Below are 11980 nucleotides of genomic sequence, written 5' to 3'. Positions count from 1 at the left end.
CAAATGACACGAAGATCACTATAACATTATATAATTCGTGAGTGTTCTGTCACCACAGAAAGTTTGTACCAGATTAGATCCAACAGTACTATATAAAATACGACAGGTCTTCAAATAATGTCCTTATTGCACGAAATGCAGGTAAAATGCTACAAAATAAAAAGAAAAACGCATTCAAGCTCTTGTTTCAACAGAAAAATCGAGTTTCATAAAAAAAATACAAAAATTAACACAAGTTTAATTATGACACCTTTTGCGATCAATACACAGCAAATTTTCGAGCATAACCCTTGTACAAAAATTATATAAATTTCTCACAAAGCTTGTAGATTTATAATATAGACAAAAGGAATATCAATTAAGATTAAAAACGGGCTTATTTCATACAAGAATTATGAATTTATCACAACTAAACAATTATCAAGAGAGATGGCTCAAATTGTCACAAATTACTGAAATTATCAATCAAAAAAAAAAAAACTGAATTATCAAAGGTAAGTGCTCTGCAACATAATTCTATCTAAAAAATAAAGTTATTAAGTCATACATACACTATAGTTATCCACAGGAACCAAAATGTGAAAGTTTGCGTAGCGTTACCAGCCGTGTGTATACATATATAAAGTGAATAATCAGCAAAATTGTACCTAAGTAGTGCAGTCCAAATGTACGGCAGAAAAAGTGCTAGAACACTCCTCACCTGATATATATACTTTATATCACTATATGAAAAAAATCATACATTGTCAAATATAAATGTTTCCTTCTAAAATGTTATGATGTGTCACATTTATTAAAAATGAAAATAAGAACCAGTTAAAAGTTCAAAAAATGTTCTGTTTATTCCTCATGGAGTAGAAGAACTAACTCAAATATTGGTCTTGTATAAGTCAATCGTTTTCCATCTCTGAAGATTCTGACCTCGGCTTTTCGAACTATGTTATCAAAACTTTTAATGGCGCTAACTTTTATTCCAATTGGCCACTCGCATCTCGAGACACTCTGGTCTTTCACTAAATCAATATCACCTTCCGTTAGATCAGGTGTAACATTTTACCACTTACGACGCACTTGTTGCTGTTGGAGATATTCCTTTCTCCATTGTGCCACAATATGTCTGCGAGATGTTTTACACAACGCCACTATGATTTATAAAGATCTTAAATGTCAAAGGGGCCAAAGCTCGACTGAATTTGATTCTCCTTTTGAGTTATCAAGGAAGCTGGACTTAAAATAGTTGGCTAGTCCGGATCAGTTGACACGGAAACGATTGGTCTTGAGTTGACAATTGCACATACTTCAGCCATTAACGTTATGTAGACTTCGTGAGTCAGATGCTTTGATTTGATTTTCATTATCATCCGGCGAGTAACACCGATCATACGTTCCCACACTTCTCCCATGTGTGAGGAGTGGATGGGGTTAAAGATTCAAGTAACTTTATTATTGTCCAATGACGTTTGATTGCTGCGTCCTCAACGTTAACGACATTTGTATTAAAATTATCTGTCGCACCCACAAAATGTGTGCAACGGTCAGATCGAATTTCCTTTACCTTACCTCTCAGAGAAATGAATCGTCTAAGGCAGTTAAAGAAATAATATGAGCTTTTCATTCACCTCGATGTGTATATCTCGAGTGTAGAGGCAGGTAAAAAGCACTGCTCAGCGATTACTATTGGCTTGACTATCTCTGGTTTTACGTGTCTAAATGGTCCATGGACCAAACGTATCACTGCCAATAAATGTGAACGGTGGATTAGATTGTAGTCTATCGTAAGGAAGATCAGACATTAACTGTTGTTGATATTTTCCACGTAATTTCCTACATCGAAAACACTTGTGGATGATAGATGTTATTAAACGTATTTCTCCTACAATCCAGTATCCAGCTGTACGATCAGCTCCAGCTGTGAAGAGTCTTCACTGGTGTTTCATAGTTTTATGAAAATGGCGAATCAAAAGAACAAAGACGTGACGGTTTTTCTGCAAAATGTTGGGATGTCGTTTTGAAAGTTCTATTTTATCTTTCTTAAGGCGACCACCGACTCTCAACAGACTACTGTGGTCGAAGAACGTATTCAAATCGCCAATACTTTGTTTCATTGAAAGGGTTTCTGTTTTTAATACACTCTATTTTCGAAGAGAAGGCTTCTTTTTGCATATTTAGAATGATAATGTGCTCTGACATCAGCGTTGTTAACACTGTGTTTGAGTCGGAGTTGTCATTTCGATGATATTTTATTGCTAGCATTTTTAAGCGGTTAATTGATTTATCTAGAGAGTTCCACTCGGAAAACCTCTCTCTCCTGTTACCGACTTTAAAAACCTCGGTATGGTTTTCTATTTTGGATTTCAATGTTTTGACGTTAGCATTTTGTCTGATTTCTGAGTCATTATCGGGATCTAACAATGGATATCTTCCATCCAAATCTTCTGTTTCAAGCTCACGAAGTTGAGGAGGTTCAAGAATAAACATACTGTTGTGAAAAGTTTAAGCATCAATGATTTTTGCAGCTGGGTCTGCTGGATTGAAATTTGCCCGGATGTGTGACCATTGATTTGGTTGCGTAGAATTTCGAATTCTCTCAACACGATTTTCAACGTATTTGTAGAAACGCGTGCCTTGGTTATATTTGTAGCCTAAAACTACTTGATTGTCAGTATAAAAACGAGTTTGATTGCCTTGGATATCTAGTTCCGAAATTTGCACTGCCAGTACGGCGGCACACAACTGAACTCTTAGGATTGTATGGCCGTGCGTCGGGGCAATTTTTGCCTTACAAAGAACGAATCCTACATGATAGTTATTATCCATATCTTTGGTCCTCAAGTAATTAGCCACTGATGTAATTGCCTGTTCGGAGGCGTCTGAAAATATGTGGAGCTCCTTTTTCGCAGCCTTACACGAAGAAGTTTGCGAATAACATCGGTGTATATGCAAGCCCTCCAGTAATATAAGTGAATGTTTTCAGTCGGACCACTTTGCAAACAGATGTCTTGGAAGAGGGTCATCCAAGTTGTATGAGCCTGTAACGACAATTGGAGAAACGAATCACATAGGGTCGAATATCCCTTATTACGGTGGATAATAATCCTTGTCTTCTGAATTATTGTATGCGAATGTGTCAGTTTATAACTCCCAATTAAGACCTAAACTTTAATGTGTAGGCAGTTCGTCAACACACAAATCAATATCTTTGAAGTTATTAGCACGGCCTTGTTGTCCACAGGCGCGTCCACATCTCCCTTGTTATTAGATGCAATTTTGTGAAGGCAGAGATTACCTCTGGTTTCCAGTGATTCACGAGTTCGCTGAAGAAAATCGATAGGATCTCTTGATGTTGCAAGTGAGAGCAAACCATCGTCTACATGGAAATTTCTATTAACAGTTCAACAACATCTGATCCGTTTGTAGCTTTGTTTTCTGAGGCTGCTTTTTCTAAGGCAGTATGAATCAACTGCGGGAGACGGACAATTTCCAAATACGTGCACTCTCATTTGGTACTCAACCAAGCTCTTTTCAAAGTCATTGTTTTCGTACCAGAAATTATAAAGGTATTTGCTGTGTTCCTGATTGACGACGAAGCAGTAGAACATAGACTCAATGTCTTCTGTGACGGCTACAAGCTCCTTCTTGAATCTTAGCAACACACAGAAGTTTGTTATTCAGGCCCGGTCTGGGCAGAAGTACATCATTTAGAGAAATGTTTGAAAATTTGGCGGAAGAGTCGAAGACCTCTCTCATTTCGTTCGGTTTACGTGGATGATATACCCTAAAAATAGGTAAGTACCATCGCTCATTTTCTTGGCTTAAAGGCGGTGGAATTTTTGCGTGTCTACGCCCTAATACTTTCTCCATTAACTCGAAGAAACGTTCCCTTTTCTTCTCGTCTCTTCGAAGACTGGCATCTAAGTTCATTGCTCTCTTGAATGCATGTGATCTGTTGTTGGGTAGGCGTTGCCTAGGGTAACGAAATGGTAACGGGGCTTCCCAGTTACCATCGGAATTCTGATTAACATGTTCATCCATGACCTTGATAAATTATTTGTCTTTAATAGATGGTCATACGGTATCGTCATCTTTCTTTTTTAAGAATATTAAATTGTCGAGAGTTTCTTGTGAGTCTGACTTAGTTTGTCCGTTTAACATATTCAATTGCTGAATTTCGATGTCGTTTGGGCGAGGTTTGGCAATACGAAAGTCTTGTTGACGGTTACATTGTTTTTTGGTGGATGAACTTTGTGTAGGCAAAACTCACCTACGACTAACCAGCCTAGTTGCAGTCTCTGGGCGTATGGAGATTTTCTGACACCAGTGCATTGATCTAAAACGTGGTGCGCTTCTGGCAAGTCTCTCCAAATAAGGATAGAAATCGGAATATTGTTGTTAGTTTCTGGTAAGTATTACATTAATTCCTGTAAATGAGGATAGTATTTCGCCACTTCTGGCGTTGGAATTTCGTCACGAATTTGAGGAAGGCGTTCATACTCAATTGCGGTAGGTAAAGTAAGACTAACAGTTCTATCCAACGATGTAACAACAAGACTGTCAGCTTGTCTTCCTGATGTTTTTATAACGCCTGCACACGATATAAGTTTATTTTCTGTAGCATCACCAGTTATATCTAGTGTTTCCAGAACATTGGCGTTCACCACAGTCGTGTTGCTCTGATCATCTAAGATCGCATATGATCTCATAGTTTGCTTGGACAATCTGATCTGTGAATATTTACTTGCACTATCCAGATATGTTTATATGTTATTACCGCATCCTGTTCCGGTATGTTATGATTATTTTTCTACTCACCATGATTGACTCTATGTTTATGTTCTAAGTTCATTGCTGATGAACGAGATTCACTTGAACCACATGCTTCACAAGGAACTCTTTCTTTACAGTCCTTGGAATTATGTGGATCTGAATTACAGAATTTAAAAGAAATGTTATGTTCACGCACGACATACTTGCGGTCCTCAAAAGATTTTTCTTTTAATCCGCGACAACTGTTGAGACTATGATTCCTGTTATCTCGCATTACGGGACTCAACGTTTGCGCTTTAACATTTAGTGGAGCACAGGTTCTGGTTTATACAGCACTGATTTTAGATTGCATGATACATCAATTTCATGTGCCGAGGACGAATTTGAAAGCAATGTATGGAATTGACATTTTTTTAGGTAACCAATACATGCAATACAACCAATAGAATGTATCCTTACATTAGGAAGCATTTGACCGTAGTAAGATTATGAGGATACTGCAATACAGTAAATAAAACCAGTAGATGATTAGTTTCATGCTTTCGAAACGTTTTTCATGATTAATCTTGATCATAATCTCACAACCAAACATTTAGCCAATGATGCATAAAACTTAACCACACAAATAGCTGAAAATATAACAAGGAACGCCAGTATAAATGACATACTCTATTGAAAATGGGTTGACACTACTCTATGCTATCAATGTATTGTTTGGGGGATGGAATGTGCACAATTCAGTGAACATGCATGATTGCACATATCATCAAATTGATAAGCTTTTAAAAAAGAGAGACATGAATACGAAACCATGAGTCGAAGATAGATAAATATACTATGGTCGAAATTTAACATACAAAACAGCAGCCTTAATTCATTCATGAGTTTTTATGTCAAGAATAATATCATGGCAAAGAAAAATCAAAGTGAAAATAAACAATAGCCTACAAAACAATCCAATCAGAACTTCAGACTTAGCAGCACATGCCATGAAATCACTAGTGATCAGAAATCTTATTGAAGTGTAATCAATTCCTATTTCAAACATTCCTTCCATTGTGGTGTTTAAAGCAAGTATGCATTCGTTTAAAATCGAGAAAAAAAGGATTGGATTGAGACTGCGATTGTTACATATCAATGGTTATCTGTGACACAGATATTTTATAACTGTCAATAAAACCATGATGCTATTCGGAACACATTCGAAGTAAAACTTGGAGTACTTGGTCCAATACTTCAATAAAAATTTTGAAACACTATTGGATTTTTCAAAAAAGAACATATTGTGATATAAGCTTTTATTTATGTTTATATTGAAAACAACAGTACCCCTGTAAAGGTGTTATATGCATCGTTTCCATTGATTTGAGCAGGTCCGCCGGGTCCGTGCCTAACCCACACGATATCACCTTTCTCAAGAACTTCTACTATTGTCTGACTACCCATACTATGAGCCTTAGGACTACAATATACAATTGCAATCTCCTCTCCATTTTTTACCATTTCTAGGTATACCATTTGGCCATCAACGTTCATTCCAGTAAATGACAAAAGATAAACACCCTTTTCCGGGACGATAAAATGGTTATGGTTAGAATTGTAAGCATTTCCAATATTAGTGTACACTGTATTATATCCAACAGTTTGATGCTGACCAAGTTGGACAACCCCTCCAGTTAATTTTGCAGAGAATGCAACCCTAGATACCCCAGGAGAATCAGTCGTTACTAAAACAAACAAAAAAAGGTACTTGAAATTTAGATTACTTCGTCTATTTAACAAACAATGAATTGTTTTATAAGAAAGTAGATTGTGGTATGACGGTCCACGGATATGTCAAGAATATCGATTCGTATGTTTATGACAAGCTTGTTGTCTCTTAGTTAATTAGTCGACCATAGAAAATAGTCAACAAAGGAATGTTTTGATACATTTGTTTAAAATTAAAAACGGATTTCCAAAATAAATACAAACCAACCCTGGAATGCTACAATTACAGAAAAAAGGCAGTGCATTTCGTTCCGAAATTACTTTAAATGTAATTTATACTCAATAGCTGTATGTTTGAAACCATATAATTTTCTTTTTCTTTTGTAAAAACGTTCGCAGTTACGATTTTGCAGACATTCATAAAATTTCTTTAAATTAACATATTTTGGTCAGTTTCTAGCTCGTTGACGTATAACTTTTTCATATATATTATAATCCATTTAAATTGAAATAAACTCTTACAACTATTCAGAAGTAGTCTTTTCTCTTTCATATATTTAGTAGACAATATGTTACCACCCTGTATCTTTTTGTTCCTAACCTTCTCGTCCCCTCTAAACAATACGGGTACATTTACAGACGAAAATGTTACTATTTCCTTTTCGTTTTGTCCGTTATCATTTGGTACGTGTACATCGGCTTCTCTGTTTTCCAACAACGTGTTAAGAATGTTCTTCATATCTCTGTTTTCCTCAGATACGGTATCTATCCTTTCTGTTAAATGTGTATTTGTCTCTAAAACTTCCTGCATTTTCACTTTTAGGGATTTGATGTCTTTTGATTGAACATCTGTCCTCTCTTTAAATATTTGATTTTCTTCAATAGTCGTATCTAGCTTTTGTTTTACAGTCTGTAATTCCTGGTACAAACGTTCAAACTGCTCTGAAACCAGACGAACAAAAGGATTTGGTTTTTAAACATTACAATTTCTGAATTATTTGGTCTTTGATTGTATAATAACCAAATATTTCTTAAATATATTCCAATGTTCAAGGCCAAGTGGTGAGCTATAGTCATAACTCTATGTCACTAAAGGATAGTTGTCTCAACGGCAATCGTGTCATTCTTTTCATTTTTATATTGTATTGTTCGACTGGTGTATCTTAAATTATTTATTTATCTATAAACCCATTCGCTTCAAAAGTACATATACTAGTAAATAATATTAAGATACAGTAGGTGGAGTTTCTTATAGAAAAAGGACCAAAATTACAATCAACTTATGTAAAACGAACCTGTAATGACTGTCAACTTGTGATTGACGTCATAATTTCCTGTCAAAGTTGCCGATGCATAATGGAAAGGAAGTGTCAGCAAAACAATATATATTCCTAACAACATGGTGTCTGTTTATTATAGACTGAGACCTAAGTTGTACATCTTATCGTTACGATTAAATATATACAGGTCAATGCAAATGTCACGAAGATCATTATAACATAAGATCATTCTCAAGATATATTGCAATGCCTTACAATCCTGCGTTTAAAAATTCAAGCATTGAACATTAACTTTAAAAAGATTTCAACATTTAGATGAACAAATAAGATATAATGCAGGTATTCAAGACTCATTATCTCTTCATACACATTAAAAAAAAGTCAACAACAAAATAGAATGTTTTAGCGCTTGAGATGTATTGCTTTAATGAAATATTATAAAGTTTATAATTGAGTAAAGAGGAAGCTATCAAACTAAGAGTTCTAAATGGTGAAGTTGAATGATTCCTTTTTTACAATCAAGAGTAGTTGGTTGACCCCTTAAGAATACTTGTATCTATTTTACAGAATACGACGGATCTATTCTAATTGTTTCAACATGTGGATCAGGATCTGCCTACCCTTCGAACTACTGTTATCACTACTAGTTTTGTAAAATGGTACTCGTGTTGCTCTTGCTTTAGTTTTTATTGTATTTATCTGCGTATACATATTTGATAGGAGTTACATGAAGGATGTCATATGTGGAGCAAATATGTGCACCCTAACGGAGCACGTGGGGTTATCTTTGGTTTCGGTTGGGTTCGTGTTGCTTAGTCTTTAACGTTTGTATATTGTACAAAGGTTTATCCTATAGACCTTTCTTTGCCATGACGTTTTCAGTTAATTTCAACTTATGAGTTTGAATGTACCTTTAGTATCTTTTGTTTATTCTTACAATGAACAATTTTACTTTTGGTATATTGAGTTTTTTTTTATTGGCTTTTTTTTTCTGTGAAATGCGCTAATTGCTTCATAGAATGTTGATTTTTGTTTTATACTTCAACTTTGTTTTGAATTTTCGCTTCTAACTGTTGCGCCACTGATCAGACTTTTCTGAACAAAACGAGTGGTCCACGTTTAAAGCTTTGTGTATTCCTTCTTTCCAACGATTATATCGGAGAATGCAGAGACCATCGCATCGTGCATTTTAATTTCTGACTTTATACTTTTCACTTATTTCGATTAAATCAACCAGTATTTTGCGTTGTCACTGATTTAATGTACTAAAGATCACGGAAATTCCTAAAACATTAAAATGATGTTCTCAAATACAAAAAAAAAAAATGTCCCAAAGGGCATCAGTTTGCTCCCTTTTCAACTACCATTGTTTCAATTCTTGTTAAAGCAGACATTGTTTTTTATAGGTTAAATTTGACATGCTGATCAATAAGATAATTTAGAAAATTTGTGATTTATTTGCGTTTAGTAGTGTTGTCTAAGAGATAATTTTGTAGTAACACGTTGAAACAGATGCGCTGTCACATTTATAGGTAATTCTTTGTGCATAAAGCAAACAGAAACGTGTCATGTCTTTTGTTAAATTTTCATTGTTTCGGACGTTATATGCTAATACTAAAATTTTGGTGTAAGCATTTGAAAACATTACCCAGAATGCAATATATTCTTCAAATTTATTTCATTTCAAAAACAAAAGAAATCAAAATAATAATAAGAAAAGAACTTTTAATGTTTTATACATCATAAAGAAATACTCCAGCAAATGTATTGTAAGGACCATATCCGTTCAAAGTTGGTGTTCCTCCATTTACATGCCTTATCCAGACTATATCTCCCCTCTGCAGTGATTGTACAGTTGTCTGGCTGTCCATGTCAATCTTATTAGATGAACAATACACTACCGAAATCTGAACACCGTTTTTGACCATTTCAATGTATGCTTCTACATCTGTTGCAGTCATAATGGTATACGATAACAGATAAACACCCGTAGTAGGTACAATGAAATGCCCATGTCTGACGTCATAAGAGTTTCCAATATTTGTATACACTGTATTGTATTCAATAACTTGATGCGTACCAAGTAAAACTAGTCCTCCTGTTAAAGCAACACTAAAAGCTACCTTACTAATGGTTGGTGTTGTTGTTGTGACTGTAGAGAGAATATTAGTATTAAAATCAATGTTTTCAGTCGCATAGTCCAAGTGCATATGCTATAGATACAAAAGAAATATACAGAGGAAAAAAATCATTAAGTATAAAAGGGGGCTTGTATCATCAAGCGAAATTCTTTTCATATTCGTTAATATGATTACTAATGTTTTTCAGTAACTAACGTCGAGAAAACACAATGGGTAAACCACTGTTTTATCGTTGTGTTGGTGTTATAAAAATGACAAATTATAACAAAATATAATTTCTATTGTACTATTCCCAAAATAAGATAAAACAAATTATATATAAACCGGATTTATTTAAGCTGTAGAATTCAAAATATTGATTCATTTTGTCAGGAATATGCGTATCAATGTTGAAAGAAATCAGATTTAATTTGATTGGATTGTTGTCATATTTATACATTCTCATTTATATTCTTAATATCATTTTAAGTTACATAATATAAAAAAGAAGATGTGGTATGATTGCCAATGAGACAACTATCCACAAAAGATAGTTGATAAGTTTGAAAGATATGAGACGAATTTATCAATGAATGACTGTAAAATTTGTTTCTGTCTAAGAAGAAATAACATTAAAATATGGTGCACACTGAATAACCCGTGTAGCGTGTTATTCTTATATCTGCACCAAATTTGTTATGTTATTTCGAATAGACAGTAAAAATATTACAGTCATTTCTTATAATTAAATTCTAAATTCAACTTTCAGCCGGAGTAAATCTTGAAAAAAACGTTGACTGTCACGGTCACATGACAAAATTATGTATAAGAGCTGATAAACATAACAATTTCAGCCAATCAGAGACGCGTTACATCCAAAATTAAATTATTTATTAATACCACTAAATATGGTCCGTGCGTCTGAAGAATTTGTTTGCATACGTTCATTAAGAACGATAAAACCAAATGAAAGCTAGTAATGTACAAAAGACGTAGTAAAATTAGCAGCTTTATCACAAAAAGGACACGAAAGGATAAGCGACCTTTTAATTTAAGTTTCCCAGTAATACTGTAATTTTTCAAAAGAAAACCAGCAGTGGGTCGATCAAATGCTAGCAAATGAAAAAAAAAGTTGTGCGTCCGAACCATTTGTCTATATTTACTCGCATATGAGTATTGCCAGAACCCCTAAATTTGAAAGCGAGGGATGCGAATAAACGAAGAAACGTTAGGAGCTATATGACACTAAGGACATGAAACAAAATAGTAGAATTTGGTTAAATAAAATTGAGAATAGAAAATGGAATGTATCAAAGAGACAACAACCTTACCAAACCAAAGTCAACTTTGTTTACAAAACTTAGAATTTTCGAAAAACTAAGGATTTTCTTATCCCAGGCATAGATGACATTAGCCGTATTTGGCACAATTTTTTGGAATTTTGAATACTCTATGCTCTTCAACTTTGTACTTTTTTAGCTTTATAAATATTTTGCATATGTAGACGAAACGTGCGTCTGGCGTACTTAATTATAATCCTGGTACCTTTGATAACTATTGTCTAATGGAATCGAATCTTAATTTCTTTTAAATAATTAATCAACGGTAAATTGAAGAAAGAAACAAATAATGTTATATCAGGTGCCTGCATTTCAGTAGTAGTCTTTAAACCCTGACTTTCATTGACAAATTAGAAAAAAAATATGTTTTGATGGAAGTCCTCACATATAAAATATGATTTTAAAATAGCAAGCTAAAAAAAACGGGCTAATAAGATATGAACTTACAAGTATTCTGAAGGAGTCTTTTTTGTAAATGAGTACTTTCCTTCATCATCTTGGACCCATTTAACTTTTGGACCATCTTTACATGTTCTTCGTCCTTACTATATAATTGTTTGTTAACGAGGTTATCATTTTCTTGTTGCAAAAAGACCTCTTTGGTTGGTGTTTTGGCTTTCCTATTTAAAGTGTCAAAGTTCCAATCTGGATGTCTAAAGTTATATATAGTCTTTTTGATAACATAGTTCCCCTCTTCTAATGCGTGTACTCTGTCTAAAAGTTCTGCATTTGTCTTTGATGTCGAATGTACAACCAGGCGAAGTTT

General features: G+C 34.3%; 1 long non-coding RNA gene across 1 annotated transcript; it reads right to left on the bottom strand.

The window, feature by feature from the left end:
- Window positions 1-6047: 6047 nt before the first annotated feature.
- LOC143074838 (uncharacterized) lies at window positions 6048-7925 on the bottom strand. The gene is made up of 3 exons (XR_012978111.1): window positions 7770-7925; window positions 6997-7416; window positions 6048-6491 (listed from the first exon to the last, which is right to left on the bottom strand). It is a non-coding gene; the product is annotated as an uncharacterized LOC143074838 (long non-coding RNA).
- Between the last annotated feature and the right edge of the window lie 4055 nt (window positions 7926-11980).

Source organism: Mytilus galloprovincialis, chromosome 5 (assembly GCF_965363235.1).
Source record: "Mytilus galloprovincialis chromosome 5, xbMytGall1.hap1.1, whole genome shotgun sequence".
Classification (NCBI taxonomy): Eukaryota; Metazoa; Mollusca; class Bivalvia; order Mytilida; family Mytilidae; genus Mytilus; species Mytilus galloprovincialis.
This window is presented reverse-complemented; position numbering and strand designations above follow the sequence as displayed.